The following is a 17,300-nucleotide window of genomic DNA, read 5'->3' on the forward strand; positions in this document are numbered from 1 at the left end:
TATTTAAGAAAAATAAAGAGCATTGAGTAAAAATTTTTCTCCCGAGTTACTACCATACCGTCTTGGATCTCGATCCACTTTGTACCATATGATTATGAACTAAGGATACTTTGGAAATATTTTCCTATCTCCCAGGCTGGCCCATAAGGAACACTAGTAATACGGCATGCTCTAATTTCTCAGGTTCATTATGCACTAAGTGTTCTAGTAGGTGCCTTAATCCTGAACACAACTCTGTGAGGTATTAACCTCATTTGACAGATGAAGAAGCTGAGACTTTGCGAAATTGTAAGCACCTTTGTCCCGATCACAGGTTTCTATAAAGTGAGAGACACAGCGGTCAGGCCCACGTTCTTCTGCCTCTCCCTTCGAAGGGGAGGAAAAAAAAAACCCCACAATGAACATTTTCTCCAGCTAATTATGCACCAACAACATCCCCACAGATTCTCAGCCCCAGGAATGAGCAGGGGGAAAGAATCATTATTTTTTTTCCTTTAAAGCCCTCTTTTGTTCTACCTTCTTAGGCAGTGGTCTCATTATACCTTGAGAATGTCTGAGGGTAGCCAACAGCTCGGGGTGAAGAAGTCGGCTCACCCAGGTCCGTCACTGGGTCCCACCGGAATTGGCGCTCCGCGACAACAAAGCCATCGGGTACGTTGTAAGGAGCATCCTTGGGAAAGACCATTTGTCTCTTGTGTTTGAGATGTGCCCACCAATGGCTGAGAAGGTGGACGACGGACTGCTTAGCTAGCCTGAGGTTTAAGAAGCAGACGCAAACTGCGAGGGAAAACTAAATGTGGCGTTTACATGGTTTAATTGGAACCTAATACCTCTGTGATGCCTCATTTTTTTCCTTCATTAGAGACACCCTCTGCACTTCTGATCCTTTCTTCAGCGGAGCTTCTCCTACTGTATCTCCAACCTATTTTTTATTCAACCTCTATTCCATCCGACGGTACGCCAGCTTCCTTCTATCACCATGGTGACACCATGGGCTTATGCCTTTATTAAAAATTTATCTTAAATAGATCTTCTAGGAACTAGTCTTTGAGGCAATGACAGTTTTTCAGTTTCAAATCCACCATAATGTCCAGATACTGGGAATTTGTGTGCAAATATTATTCCACTATTACTATAAAGGGAAATAAAGCAAAATGTTTAAAATTAGCTGCTATTCCTGCTAGCTACTTATGCATGGAAAAGACATTTTATATGCATTCCAGTCTTACTTTCCAAGTGCACTTGGCACACATTCCTTTTAAAGAAGAACTTTATGTGGGCTTGAATTAGCTCCTATGATCATATACTATTGGTAAATTTTGAGCCTTTAAAAAATGCCGTCCGGAAATATAGCCAAAGGAAAAAAAAAATCAGAAATGTGAATAAGTAACGTGCACATAATTGGCCTCATTTAAAGCTTAAAAAGTACATTTTTGTCCACCTATGAAAGATTAAATATTAAATACAGCGATCTGGTTGAACAATGTATGTTTCTCAATGATATTACAAATAATTTTAGTGGTGGGAAAAGGATTATATGTTCATTGAAAAAAGATACAAAATTTATATGTGATGACCTGTATCTATAGCTTTTTAGTTAAATACCTTTGGTTACATGTGTATCTATCTACTTTGACAATTGAGTAAATGCCAAATATTAAAAATGGCTATAGCTAGTTTATCAGTTTATGGATAGTTTTTAGCTTTCTAAAGCTTTTCTCTGTTTTCTATAGTTTCTTTAGTGAGCATAAAATGCTTTTGAAATCAGAAAAAAAAATGAATATTTAAGTATAAAATTCTACCTGGATTGCACTAATATGATTAAGAGGTCCCTGGGATTTTTGCATATTTTTCTCATATTTAAAGAGTTCATTGTTACCGAAACTACTCTTAACCTGGTGCTTTTGTTTTAAAAGAGGGTTTCAAAACAGTTATTCTAGATGAAGGACGGAGACTATTGTCTTTGCCACGGATAATGAAAAATGAGTTAGAAGGAGATAGGAACCAAATCAGGGGAAATTGTCCCGAGTGTGTATAAATTAAATAGCTAATTTTCCAAAAGGTCAAATCGGGAGTCTGCAGATGGGTTTGACAATAGAAGAGATTGCAGGGGTATTTTTCATTATGATTAAACAAAAATGTACTTAAATAAAGCAAAATGTAAGAAGGTGCTTTTCTATATGGATATGATTAATGGGTATTTTGGGGGGAAAATTCTCAAAGGATGATGCTGGGGTGGTAAGAAAAAGGCACAGGATTTGGTCACAAGAATCCTGGGATCCTAGATTTGACTCTGCCATTACCAAGACTTGGCATGGGTCATTTGATCTCTCTGGATGTCCGAGTCTTCACTTAAGAGTTTAAAGGGTTTGATTAGATGCTATCTAAGCTCTTTTACAGTTGGAGCACCTGGGTAGCTGAGTGGTTAAGCCTCTGCCTTCGGCTCAGGTCATGATCCCAGGGTCCTGGGATCGAGTCCCGCATCGGGCTCCCTGCTCAGCAGGGAACCTGCTTCTCCCTTTCCCTCCCCCTGCTCATTCTCTTTCTCTCACTTGTTCTCTCTCAAATATATAAATAAAATCTTTAAAAAATAATAATACATGAAATCCCTTACGGTTGAGAGTCTGATTTAGTCTACTATTTCGTAAGTTCTCCTAGTACAGATCAAATTATGGGAGTTTACTTATCTGCAGCTGGGGTCGAGGTCCCAGCTGATTGTCAGTGAGAACAACTGTGGAGGCTTCCTGGGGATGAGAGATTTCTTTGGTGGCTCGTCAGCTCTGTTATTCTTTCCAACTAAATGAAGCCAAGCAACATGGAAAGTAGACCCAAGCACACAAAATCCCTTCTTGATATCCACCGAACAGCGCTTTTCCACTTGGAACAATATTTGCACGTATGGAAGTATTTCATCTTTTATAAAGTTTAGTATAAACTTGGGACGAGAAGCCATGAATGGTGACAATAGCAGTTCTGTTTTATGAAGACAAGTGTCTGTTAAACATATCTGATAGGCACACCTATATGTGAATGTGTGGGTTAAAAAGACATTTAATTATTAAGCATAGATAAATGTATTAGCTTTTAAAGCAGCTTTATTGAATGCAGTATAATTGATTTCAATAAACTGTACATATTTTAAGTATATGATTTGATATGTGGATATACACATAATCCCTCACCAAAACCAAATTAATAACCATAACACCACCCCAAAATATTGAGTTGTTTCCCATGGTAATTCCTCTGCAAACTTGAATGTGCTATTACGAGTGGCTCGAAGTTCCTTTTTATTCTTTGTAGTGTGAATATCTGATCATTCCAGTACTTATTTGTCAAAATATTGTACTTTCTCTTCATTAAAACTTTGTTAAAAAGCATTTGACCACATGTGTGTAGGTTTCCTTCTGAATTAACCTACTCTGCGTCATTGATGTGGTTCTCTCTCTGTATGTGGATTCCACATTGACTCCATTCCTGTAGTTTTATAATAAGTGTTAAAGTTAGGCAGTATAGATCCTCTGAACTTGTTCTTTTATTTTTTCCAAAGTAGCGCTGCATATTTCAGATACTCTGAATTTTCATAGAAATTTTAGAGTCCGTTTGTCAATTTCTACAAGAAATCCTGCTGAGATTTTTGTGGGGAGTGCACTGAATCTCTAAATCAGTTTGAGGAGATTTGGCAACCTGAAGATATTGAGTTTTCTGATCTGCAAGCTCATTGCATGTCTGCATTTGTTTAGGTGTTCTTCACTTCTCTCTGTGAACTTCTGTATTTCTCAGTGTAGAGGTCTTGCATATCTTTGTCATATTGATATTTAAGTATTTCCTGTTTTTTTTTTTTTTTAAAGATTTTATTTATTTATTTGTCAGAGAGAGAGCAAGCGAGAGCGAGCACAGGCAGACAGAGTGGAAGGCAGAGTCAGAGGGAGAAGCAGGCTCCCTGCGGAGCAAGGAGCCTGATTTGGGACTCGATCCCAGGACGCTGGGATCATGACCTGAGCCGAAGGCAGCTGCTTAACCAACTGAGCCACCCAGGTGTCCCAAGTATTTCCTGTTTTTGACACTTGTCTAAATGGCATTGCTTCTTTCGATTCTAACTTTTGAATATTTATCATCAGTCCATAAAATTATAGTATTTTTGTGTGTGTGTGGTTTGTTGTTGCTGTTGTTTTTAGTTAATCTTGGGTCTCATGAACTTGGTAAGCCCAATTTTTAGTTCAGCGTGTCTGGGGGTAAATTTCACAGGATTTTCTACAGAGATGATCTTGTCATTTGGGATTAGTGGTAGTTTAATGTCTTCCTTTTTAATCTGGATGACTTTTATTTATTTTTTCTTATCTTATTCCACTGGCTTAAACTCCAGTAAAATGATGAGTTGATGTGGTGAAAGCAGATGCCATTTCTTTGTTCAGATTTTGGGAGAAGAGCACTCAATATTTAATATTCAATATGTTAGCTGTACATTTTTTTGTAGCTGTCAATTATCATGTTGAAGAAGTTTCCTTCTGGTGTCACTTTCCTGAAAGCTTTGTGGGTTTTTTATGTTTGTTTTTTGTTTAAACCAGGAGTGGATTTGGGTTTTGCAAAATGATTTTTTCTACATCTCTTGAAATTGAATGTATGTGTCTTTATCAGTTAATACAGTGAATGGACTTGATTTTTCATATTAATCCAGACTGGTATTCTGGGATAGACTCTAGTTATGATGCATTATATTTAAAATATGTTTATGTCTATCTATCTATAGATTGATCAGTCTATCTATACACACACACACACACACAGTTGGATTTGATTTACTACAATGTTAAAAACTTGTTGCATCTATGTTCATGGGACCTACTGCTCTGTAGTTATCTTTTCCTGTAATGTATTTGATTTTGGATTCCAATAATGCTATTATCACAGAATGAGTTGGGAAATATTTATTTCTCCCTTCAGTGTCTGCAAGAACTGGCCAATAAAGCCATTAGATATGGAATTTTCTTTGTGGAAAGATTTCAAATTACAAATGAAATTTCTTAATTGATACAGTGCTCTACAGACTGTTACCTCCTGTGCGACCTTTAGTAATTTGTGTCTTTTAAGGAATCTGTCCATCTCATCTTGTTCTCAAGCTCACAGATATAAAGTTTATATATTTTTATTGGGTGTTCCAGTTACCAATTTATTACCTCTCAGCTCAAAATCAACTCTTCTTTACCTGTTCTGTGAGAATGGAGCTTTAAACATTTCTCCTTTGCAGCAGGCGTGATAATAAGCTTTGTCAAAGGCAGGCACTGGAGGACACTACAGAGGAGTGAATTTTCTTCCTGGTTCCTGTTGGGAGTCAATGCTCTGTGTCTATTTTCACATTTTTGCAGTGAGGGCTTTTGAGCAAAGAATTCTGGCACCTGAGCTAAAGGATGATTGAATAGAACTATAAAGATAGAGATATCCGGGGAGAGAGAACGATTTATCTCCCCAGAGTCATTTTGTTTACATTTGTTTATATTCTAGTGGTTATATAGAGGGAAGAGTTGGGGATTTCCAGAGAGGATTTGTTTATATTCTGGAGCAAAGGTCTCTCTAACAGGGAGGAAGGCTGGTGTGCCAGCAGTGCCGTATATGCTTTGCGTTTCACAATTTCAGAGTTCCTCTCCCGCGGTGCAAAGCTCATTTTTACGCACAGGGTACATGGGCCACCCTGCATCGTCCCGCATTTTCATTTGGAACAATTTCCACACGTGGAAATAGAGCATGTGCTGCCCCACCGGGTCGCCGTATGGAAGAATTGAATCATGAGGAAGGGACACCCACTGCTCTGGATATAAAAGGTCTATTCCCCGAACAAGAGATCCCACGCGCTCACATGCACAGCCCCACATATTTCTGAATCTGGACACATGCACACACACAGACCTCCACGGTAGGCTGACTTGCTAGCCTGCAGATCTGGTAACGTGTCCGTGCTTTCACAGTTACAGACTCAACAGTCCAATCTGCTGCTGTGCTGTCCCTTTGCTCCTGCTACGTGGCTGTCAGCATCTCACGGCCACGGCAACATACATGGAAGACTCAGTTCCTCCAAAAGCTCCCTGCCCCGGCCACCACCCTTACTCTGGCTCTGCTGACATGGACACCATGTTCTCCAGAGGTTGCTGAGGCCTTTTGGGACATAGAGTTCCAACATGCCAACCTCCAACATGCCAACTGCACAGCACCCCACCAGCCTCTTCCCGCGGTACCCCATGGAGTCATTCTCCATAGCCCTCCTGACAAGACATGGCATACCACCTGTTCACAGCTCCCCCTTAGGGAGTGTGCCCCCAACTTCTTCTGTGTAAGTGCTGTGCGCCAACCGATGGCGCCACTGGAGCTCCATCCCGACTCCTTTATTTGGCTATTTAATTTTTTTTTTTTTATCATGTCCAATTAGCCATCATTAGTTTTTTTTTTTTTTAAAGATTTTATTTATTTATTTGACAGAGAGATCACAAGTAGGCAGAGAGGCAGACAGAGAGAGAGAGAGGGAAGCAGGCTCTCCACCGAGCAGAGAGCCCGATGCGGGGCTCGATCCCAGAACCCTGGGATCATGACCCGAGCCGAAGGCAGAGGCTTTAACCCACTGAGCCACCCAGGCGCCCCCCATCATTAGTTTTTGACGTAGTAGTCAGTGATTGCATTTCACAATTTCAGAGTTCCTCTGAACACCCAGTGTCGCATAGAACACCCAGTGCTCGTCACCACACGTGCCCTCCTTAATGCCCGTCACCCCGTTACCCCATCCCTCCACCCCCTCCCTTCTGTAACCCTCGTTGGATTCCCGGAGTCCAGAGTCTCATGGTTTGTCTCCCCCTCTGATTTCTTCCCGCTCCGTTTTCCCTTCCTTTCCCTCGGTCCTCCATGCTATTCCTTATGTTCCAGAATGAGGGAAGCCATCTGATAATTGTCTTTCTCTGACTGACTTGGTTCACTCAGCGTAATGCCCTCCAGTCCCATCCGTGTCAGTGCAAATGGTGGGTAGTCATCCTTTCTGATGGCTGAGGAATGTTCCATTGTACGTACAAACCACATCTTCTTTGTTGAAGGGGATCTCGGCTCCTTCCAGAGTTTGGCTATCATGGACAGTGTTGCTATGAACATTGGGGTGTTTGTGCCCCTTCTTTTCACTACATCTGTATCATTGGGGTAAATACCCAGTAGTACAATTTCTGGGTCATAGAGTAGTTCTATTTTTAACACTTGAGGAACCTCCATGCTGTTTTCCAGAGTGGCTGCACCAGCTTGCATGGTTTAACAGTTGCATTGCAACAGTGCAGTAGGGCTTCCCCTTTCAATCCATGACTCCTTTCACGCTCTCATGCACCAGAATTGTTTCACCTGCAACTGGGAGAGGGTGATTGTCATTCATTCATTCACTCATTCATTCATTCATCCATTCCTACTGTTTATCACCCACGGACCATCTCTGCTTTAGGCAATGCAGCTCACTTCGCTGCCATGCCGTGGGCGGTAAAACAGACTTTTTCTGGTCTGGTCTCCATTCAGCCTTGAAGAGGGCACCACTTCCACGTTTGATCCTCTTTAAATATTCTCCTTCAAACTTACTCTTTTTAAAAAATTTTCCTTACATCTTTATCATTGCCCGTCATTATAGTTAATTATTCTTTTTTCAGAGTTATGCCAACTTTATGTAAGAAAGACTCCTAGATTAGTCATCCCATGCCATGCATTCATCTAGAATCCAGGAACCCTGTGGACTTACCGGGGAAAGAGCTCACGACACTTAATTTTTCTTTATATCAAAACTTCTCTGCTCAAGAGACTGAGTGTTTTCTGAACCCTGATTAGATTTGGAGTGATACATTGCTTATAAAAACCAATTTGGGACACCTGGGTGGCTCAGTTGTTGAAGCATCTGCCTTGGGCTCAGATCACGATCCCAGGGTTCTGGGATCCAGCCCGGCGCCGGGCTCCCTGCTCAGCGGGGAGCCTGCTTCTCTCTCTGTCCCTCTTCCCACTCATGCTTGCACACTCTCTCTCTGAAATCAGTAAATGAAATCTTAACAAGAAAACCAAATTTATAAACAACATACAATAAGGTGAGACTATTTGACGCATATAATTTGATACATTTTGACATATGTATATATATGCTCCTAATATACAATCAAGATAATAAATCTATTTATTAGCTCCAAACATTAATGTCAAATGATATTTTTTAGGGATCACATAAAGAGAAGCTGAGTCAGGGATATGCTTAGAGTTCATTAGTATCTGTTTATGTGATTCATAGTTGCTTTCAAGTATCATTAAATCATTAAGTCTTGTTTAGGAACGACTTCTGGGATTACTTCTGCTGCCTACTGTTGTTACCTGCTTCTTGATGGGAAATACCAAAGCCATGGGGACATATGCTATGGCATTGAGAGTGGACTTGTGTAGCTACTGGAGGAAAACTATGGTTTACAATATATAAAGCTTTTTTATATAGACCCAGGACCTTGTCTGCACAAAAATGTTCTAAATTCTATGCTCATGTATAGGAAGACGTGACAAAAGTTTTCCCAAGTTACCAACAAACCTTTCCATTCCTGATAATGCAAAAATTAAAGAAGTAAATTACTGATAATGCATCAAAAAGTAGAGTCATTTCTAAACTATTAATAAAAAGAAAATGTTATTAACCATGTTCAAGTAAAGACTAAATTGGGTCACCTGGGTGGCTCAGCGGGTTAGAGCCTCTGCCTCTCCCAGGGTCCTGGGATCAAGCCCCGCATCGGGCTCTCTGCTCAGCAGGGAGGCTGCTTCCTCCTCTTTCTCTTCCTGCTTGTGCTCTCTGTCTGTCTAATAAATAAATAAAATCTTAAAAAAAAAAAAAGACTAAATTAGCTGTCTAGTGTCTCTACAACAGAGGGAATTGTAGAAGTTGAGGCCAAAACATGTAGGTAAAACTTACCGCAGTGGTGGTCTGATAGGTTATTCATGAAAATGTTTGTTTTCCTTGAGTTTATAATGTGTTCATCAGCCTTAACATTTTGAAACCTGTTACAGTTGATTTTTATTCATTCCAAATATTTATGCTTATGCGTGATTTTTGCATCCACAATTTTGTGTTTTTTCTCTTGAAGTGGGACCCCTAGATGTATCAGCTTCCAGTCCCACGCGAACGGTATCTGTCCCTGCCTCAAATATTGTTTTACTTGAACATGTCCTAGCAGGTGACTTACCCAGGGTAAGATAATTATTTATGATAGAAGGGACTACCAAGGGATTTTGAATATAAATACTGACGAAGCTGATGGTACCAGTGTTGGCCGTGGTGAATATGACAGCAGTGACAGTAATGAGTGACTGTTTTTTTCATTCACAGATCAAGCTAAATCCATTACCACCCTTGGTAGATTTTTCTGACATATCAAAAATTGCTTCTTGTTTGCTCAAAATTGCACCTAGTGCAATTTAAACTTACTTTCCCTTGATCTCTCCTCACTGCACAGTGAGAACCTCTGGTCAGCATTTACTGTATATTTCCTGATGTGGTCGAGGTCCATGATAACTATATTTTATCAACCCCAAATCAGAACACACGGCTTTTCCCTGGTTTGTACATACAGGGTATTATACAGTATGGTATTTCAAGCTTTATAAAAGTATCTGGTTAATTTATATTTGCTTATATACTTCAAAAATTGCCCTTATTATAGAAAGTGCGTGAGAGTTGAGTATGTATTTTGAGTACATACTTCAGACACATACGAAAGTACATGAAAATTATAGTGGAAAATTGGGGACACTGTTATTCAGAGTAGTATTTGTCTAGTCCTCAATAATTATGTTTTCAGGTGCGTTTTTTCATTTAAGGATAAACATTGAAATGCGTAGCTTCAGACCTATTTTAGGCTCGAGACAAAGGTTAGAAATTCTCTTGTATATTATGCCTTGAGAATCATCCAACACAGCATAAGTCAACTCATACGTGTGCTTTCATCATATTTTATTTATGGCAATGTATTGTTTTCGGATGTCTTTATTTTGCTTTTATTCTCCGAATCTACCTTCCTAGTTTGAATAGATTCCTTCTTTCTTCCTCTGTCAGGGTTTTTCGGTTGGATTGCTCAATGCCAAGACAAAGAGCTCTTTGATCATGGGCTAGATAAAAGGGTTAAAGGATGGTTGAGAAAGAATTCAGGAAAGAACGATCCTGTTCCCGCTTGGAGAAGGACAGAGGAGCTGAAACCAATGGGGCTGTGGAGCCTGGGGAGGAAATTGTGAGTACTTACTCTTGATTGAGTGTCATTATCCTCCTGTTGTCTAGGAGGATGATTGTTATAATTAGCGACAAATGTCATGGGCAACTATAATTTACCTTTCCCTGTAACAACTGATAGTTTACCTTCCTCAGTGCCTCCTTCTACCTAGACACCATGTCACTCTCCTCCCCCCGTCCCCATAACAATAAAATATAAAATACAATATGTTTGTCTTATGGTATTATATATCGATGTACATTTATTATAGCAATCATGTGACTCAATTTTTTAGAAGTCACTCACCCAAGTTTTAGGCTCTTGTAGAGTTAAAATTCCTACAAGGAGAAAGGAGACGCTGTGGGTTTACATAATAGGCACACAGAAGGCGTTGGTAGAGATATTTGGGGACTCTTTTTCATTAATTTTCTTTCTTTCTTTCTTTCTTTCTTTCTTTCTTTCTTTCTTTCTTTCTTTCTTTCTTTCTTTCTTTTTTTTTAAGATTTATTGATTTATTTAAGAGAGAGAAAGACCGAGATGAGGGTGATAGGAGGCAGAGGCAGAGGGAGAAGCAGGCTGTTCACTGAGCAGGGAACCCTCTGCGGGCTCGATCCCAGGACCCTGGGATCATGACCTGAGCTGAAGGCAGAGGCTCAACTGACTGAACCACCCAGGCGCTCCACATTAATTTTATTTCCGAGAGCAGGAGAAAGGGATATGAGTTATGGTGTTGCACAGTACGTTTTATATTATATATTTTTCAAAAGATTGTTTATTTATTTATTTGACAGAGAGAGAGAGAGATCACAAGTAGGTAGAAAGGCAGGCAGAGAGAGAGAGGTGGAAACAGGTTTCCTACTGAGCAGGGAGCCCGATGCAGGGCTTGATCCCAGGACTCTGAGATCATGACCTGAGCCGAAGGCAGAGGCTTTAACCCACTGAGCCACCCAGGCACCCTGCACAGTGCTATTAAAATAGAATTTTAATATCGTTTGGATTTTATTTAGTGATTTTTTTTTCAATTTCATTTTGAATTTATTATGACAATCCAGTAGAATGATGTGCAACTCTTGAGTGAAATTTTAAAAACAGCACAAAGTACAGTAGTTCATAAAGCATTGTGTAATTGAGATGAGTATTGAACTAGTGTGTACCTGTGCTGTGTATTTTCTACTTGAGATCCACAGTTATTGAATTGTCTTTAAATAAGTGTAGCTCAAGGGCTCTTTCAAAATGTGTCACTATCTGGTACTTCATACTATTTCTAGGTGAATAAGTCCCAGTGCATATTTTTAAATAACGCAGATTGTTATATTTAGAATAGTCATGGAATGAAAAGTCACTGAATAAATAAATAGCCGTTTAACCTAGGGCAGAGAGAAATGTGCCCCAAACTGAGGAGGGCTATGAATCATGTCTCATGGTGACCTGGTTTCATCGGAGTGTAGCTTCTGCCCCAGCATTTTGCACTCGTCCCATTATGTGCCAATTTGCTTTCTGCCATTTCAGTTACTGGTGGTCAGCCATGATCCGGAAGCAGATGAGCCGCCTCCTCACTTCCTGTCCGAAGGCTGATAACAACCTAATGCTAGTTCACAGTGCCTACATCATTCACCTCATTTTATCTCCTCATGTAGGCATTTTATCATCTCCCATCATCCCAAGGAGAGAGTACCATACTGTAGCTATTCTGAGAGAGAAATCCCATTCACTTAGCTTTATTACAGCATACTGTTATCATTGTCCTATTTGATTAGTTATCACTATTTCTTATCACTAATAGTGATAATATTTTTAAATATTATCCAATTAATAACTAATAGTTATTAGTTATTAGATAACTAATAGTTATCACTATTTCTGCCATATAAATGAAACTCTATCATAGGTATGTATGTATGGATGGAAAACACAGTGTCTGTAGGGTTCAGTACTTTCTGCGGTTTCAGGCATCCCCTGGGGATCTTGGAACATATGGGGTTGTGGGGACGACTGTCCTTGCTTTACTGCCACAATTCTAGGATGAATAGTCAACATCTTACGTCTACGTGTCTACTTTACATCCTTATGATCTGAACTCATTCTGTATGTTTTCACTGAGACTGTTCCAGAGTATTATTAATATATTGTTTTAATCGTATATAGTGACCTTTGCTCAGTGTCCGTTCTTCATAGCATCTCTGTTGATGTCAACATTTTTTTTTTTAATTTTATTTATTGATTCTTCTTCTACCCACTTAAGCCCCCATGTTGCCTCACCACTTCCTCATATCAGGGAGATCATATGATAGTTGTCTTTCTCTGCTTGACTTATTTCTCTAAGAATCAACGAAACAAGATGGAATTGGGAGGGAGACAAACCATAAGTGACTCTTAATCTCACAAAACAAACTGAGGGTTGCTGGGGGGAGGGGGGTTGGGAGAAGGGGGTGGGATTATGGACATTGGGGAGGGTATGTGCTTGGGTGAGTGCTGTGAAGTGTGTAAACCTGGTGATTCACAGACCTGTACCCCTGGGGATAAAAATATATGTTTATAAAAAAATAAAAATTAAAAAAAAAAAGAAATAATTGGATTCATATATTACTTGGCAAATAAATTATTAATAATTCAAGAAGAAAAAAAATGATTTTATTTACTTATTTAACAGAGAGAGAGAGAGAGATACCACAAGTAGGCAGAGAAGCAGGCAGAGAGCCCAGTGCGGGGCTCGATCCCAGGACCCTGATATCATGACCTGAGCCGAAGGCAGAGGCTTTAACCCACTGAGCCACCCAGGTGCCCCTGATGTCAACATTTTTGAGCATTCCCTGCCTCTTAAAACAGTTCCCTCTTGTGGCCTTGATTCTGGGTAGTCCTCTCTTATCTGGATTGTTCCTTATCTTGCTAATTTTCCCCCCACCTTTCTAAATGTACACCTTCTGTTATTCCTATTTCCAGAACATCTGCTCTTTTCCTCCTTCTTTGGGAAGTCTTCTGCTTTTTGAATTTGAAGAACAGTTCCACAAAAAAAGCTTTTCTTCCTTTTTAAGTCATTTTCTGAACTGGAAATGTCTGTGTATCTACATATGGCCTTCACCATGTATGGAAACTGATTTCGATGGCAAAGAAAAACTTTAGGTGGAAGTTAGAAATATCGTAAAGTGATATTGAGGGTACTATCTAACTTGACAAAATCATGAATGGCATGAACTCTATGTTATAAAAGCATTAAACTAGAAAATTGATGTTAGAGTAAACACTTTGAAAAAATTGCCATATTAGAAATTTTGAGATGGAAGTTTAAAGAAGTTACTTGAATATTTTTATTTGATCTGTTCCTTTTAAGCTTATTTAAATACTTATATTCCAAGTATGAGTAAATTGGAGAACTGCGTTACCAAATATTGGAAGACTTAAAAAATATCACCATATTCATATTACTGTTAAGTGTATTCTATATTCTAGTGGCTGCCAAAACATATAGTAATATTATGATAAATTTATTGAGGGTAATTTGGGGATATAGTAGTTGAAGAAAATGATTTCTGTGTGACGTAAGACAAAAAATTAAGATATTAAGACTAATACTTTCACAAAGGATTCAAATTCTATAACAAATGAATAGTTGTGTTTCATGTGAATAAAAATTTTGAATCCAGGTTTATTTCACAATTAAGACTTTCCCTGATAGTTTTAGGTAAAACAACAATAAACAATTCCATCCCTAACACATACCCAAAAAGCCAGCACATTAAAGGAAATCAATTTAAATTAATTTTCAAACTTATGGATATTTAGGAGGTATGCTATCTTCAGTTCTGTTTCAAAGTAATAAAAATGTAAGTCCACAATGTATTTATTTTCTTGCTCTCCAGATATCCACTTATTAGATTATCAGCTATTCGATTTAAAAAGTACACCAGATTTTGTGGGGTTTTTTTTTTCTAAGTTTTACTTAAGTCATCTCTATATCCAATATGGGCCTTGAACTCATGACCCTAAGATCAAGAGTTACATGATCTCTACGTCAGCCAGGCACCCCTTATTGTCTGTCTTTCTTTCTTTCTTTCTTTCTTTCTTTCTTTCTTTCTTTCTTTCTTTCTTTCTTTCATTTTTGATAAAGCAGACTACTTAATCCCATATTGTATATAAAGAGAAAACAGACTAACAAGTCCATCCCACTATTGTAGATTTAAAGCAGACTTAAAACACACCAAGAAAATATAGCAAAATATCACTAAAAGTAATTAAATTAAAAACAATTTAAACTTTAAAAGATAAACTGACAAAAATACTAAATGCATATTATACAAACCTACACACTTGCTACCAATAGACCAAAAAGTCAGCACTAAACTTTTTAACAATGAACTGAAAAACTGTAACATGTACAATTCCATAGTTCACCGAGTTTAGGTTAGAAATAGACCAGTTGTTCAAGAGATACAGTTACTTTGTGTACTAATCCCAGGAAGGAATTTTTTCACAAGGTTCCTCATTAAGAGAAGAAGGTAAATAACAGAATCCTCCGTGAGATTCCTACAGAAGAGTTTAGGGGGTCTGTTTCAAAAAAGTATATATGAAATATTTAAGAATTACTATATATATTTATGTGGATTTATATATGAGCACAGAAATTAAACATCGGTATTATATTAAATGGCATATTGTTTTCCTAGAGTCTTACAACAAAGCAGAGAATAGAGAGGTACACTGACTTTCTTCGGATGGGCATGGTCTAAGAATTATGAGCCAGCAATGTCTTGAATACACATCTGGCCACATGGCCACATCATTTTTTTTTTTAAGATTTTGTTTATTTATTTGAGAGAAAGAATGCAGGAGCATGAGCAGGGGAGGGACAGAGGGAGAAGTAGACTCCCCACTGAACGGGGTCCCGATGGCAGAGCTCATGACCTGAGCAGAAGGCAGATGCTTAACTGGCTGAGCCACCCAGGTACCCCTGCCCACCTCATTTCTTGCTAAGCAGAGGGGCTCATGTGTACTCACTCCAAAACAAAACTCATCATTTTTTTTTACAACCATCCAAATCAGGGGCATCTGGGTGACTCAGTGGTTGGGACCTCTGCCTTCGGCTCAGGTCATGATCTTGGGGTCCTGGAATCGAGCCCCACATTGGGCTCTCTGCTCAGCGGGGAGTCTGCTTCTCACCCCCCCCACCCCGCCCACCTCTGCCTGCTGTTCTGCCTACTTGTGATTGCTGTCTGTCAAATAAATAAATAAAATATTTTATTAGAAAGAAACTATCCAAATCAAACAACTGGCTTACATTTTTTTTTTTAAAGACTTTATTTACTTAACAGACAGAGATCACAAGTAGGCAGAGAGGCAGGCAGAGAGAGAGGAGGAAGCAGGCTCCCTGCTGAGCATAGAGCCCGATGTGGGACTCGATCCCAGGATCCTGGCATCATGACCCGAGCTGAAGGCAGAGGCCCAACCCACTGAGCCACCCAGGCGCCCCGACTTACATTTTTGTAAAGATTTTATTTTTCATTTGTGCTCAAACGGAAAACGCCGAGATCAGGAGTTGAACGCTCTACCGAGTGACCCAGCCACGCACGCCTTATAATTTTTGAGCTTATGCAGTATATAAATTTATTTAGTTCTCTGGGTAAATATTTTCCAGGCAACTCTCCTGTACTATACGGAGAATGGCCTGTTACTTGAGACGAACCATTTCTGAGGTGCTTTCCGGAGATTTAAAAGAAAAAAATAAAAAGGCTAAAAGACATGCATAATTGGGGTTTGCCAATGTATAATTTTCAGGTTAATTTGTTTCAACCATGTACCTGCTGCTGGCGAAATTTGGGGGGCTGCGGATCCTTTCATCTGAATTTCCAAAACTGCATCCCGGGGCAGCTTCTTGCTTTTTCCCTTAGGAACTGAGATACTCACTGTATGGCGTGTTGGGCCGACACCTCAGCTTTCCTGTAAGAATGAGAACCCATCCCAGTTTAAACCTGTTGTTCCGAGCCGATGTACAACGCAGGATAGTCGCGCCCCCCGAAACTCTCAGGGAACGCAGCCTTAGGGACCCTGCCGCTCTCTTCTGTGGATGGCTCCCTTGAACAAAAGATATTTATAAACTCATGAATGTCCTCACACACCCCCTCACGCCCAGACACACACCCCAGCAGAACTATCTGTGGTCCGGCCGGAACATTAATTGACCGCTCCCTACTGTTGCCCCCCCCCCCCCCCCCCCCCCCCCGCCAAATCGTTGTTTTGATTGAATTGCTTCCTGAGTACCATGCCCCAGCCTCCAGCGAGTGATTTTACATGGAACAGGCTTACAAAACATGTTGATGCACTGCGTGTAAGGGTGCTGCTGGGTTTTTTTCACCGCTCAGTGTCCCCTTTATGGGGACCCACGGGAGGAACATTCTCTTAGATTTGAAAGCATTGCTTGTCTCGGGCCACATTGTCCATGCATGCCATTCATGATGCACCTGACTGGGCTTCGTCTGAATCGCAGACTTCCTGGTTCTGTCTCCCCAGGCCCTCCTCCCACTGGATACTGGAAAAGATAGGGTCAGTATGGGATCTAGCAAGGGTCTAGGGGTCCAAGCTCTGAAGGCTGCTTGTGTATTCACTTCAGTCCTGGCCTCAGTGAATCTCTTGGGTTGTCATTTTCCCTTGATGCCATTTTTTTTTTACCCTCTTTGTTTTTATCTTTTCTTCGTATTTCATACGGATTTTTATTTAAAGCCACCTTAAATAATTGATGGAAGTAAGCATGAGAATTTGAGGACCATGAAAGACTTGACCTTTCCCCGTCGCGTGCCCTTCCCGTCTAGGGCGCTCCGTGTTCTTTGTTTTGTTTTCTTTTTTAAAGATTTTAAAGATTTCTTCATTTGATAGAGAAAGAGAGAGAAAGCACGAGCAGGGAAGAGGCAGGGGGAGAAGCAGTCTCCCCACGGAGCAGGGATCCAGACACAGGGCTCGCCTCCATCCCAGGACCCTGGAGTCATAACCTGAGCCAAAGGCTGATGCTTAACCTACTGATCCCCCCCAGGTCCACTCTCCCTGTGTTCCTTAAGCCACCTCCAAAAGCTGATT

General features: G+C 40.0%; 1 protein-coding gene across 3 annotated transcripts in view; it reads left to right on the forward strand.

Annotated features, from left to right (window-relative positions):
- LOC309865110 (uncharacterized protein) overlaps positions 1-17,300 on the forward strand; it is a 285,659-nt gene that overhangs the window by 188,986 nt on the left and 79,373 nt on the right. For all 3 annotated transcript variants that reach the window (XM_082731325.1, XM_082731324.1, XM_082731326.1), the window contains exon 4: positions 10,088-10,259. The gene's annotated coding sequence lies outside the window, so the exon portion shown is untranslated. The remainder of the gene's footprint in view (positions 1-10,087; positions 10,260-17,300) is intronic.

The sequence above is a fragment of the Mustela nivalis genome (genome assembly GCF_964662115.1).
Source record: "Mustela nivalis genome assembly, chromosome: 5".
NCBI classification, from domain to species: domain Eukaryota; kingdom Metazoa; phylum Chordata; class Mammalia; order Carnivora; family Mustelidae; genus Mustela; species Mustela nivalis.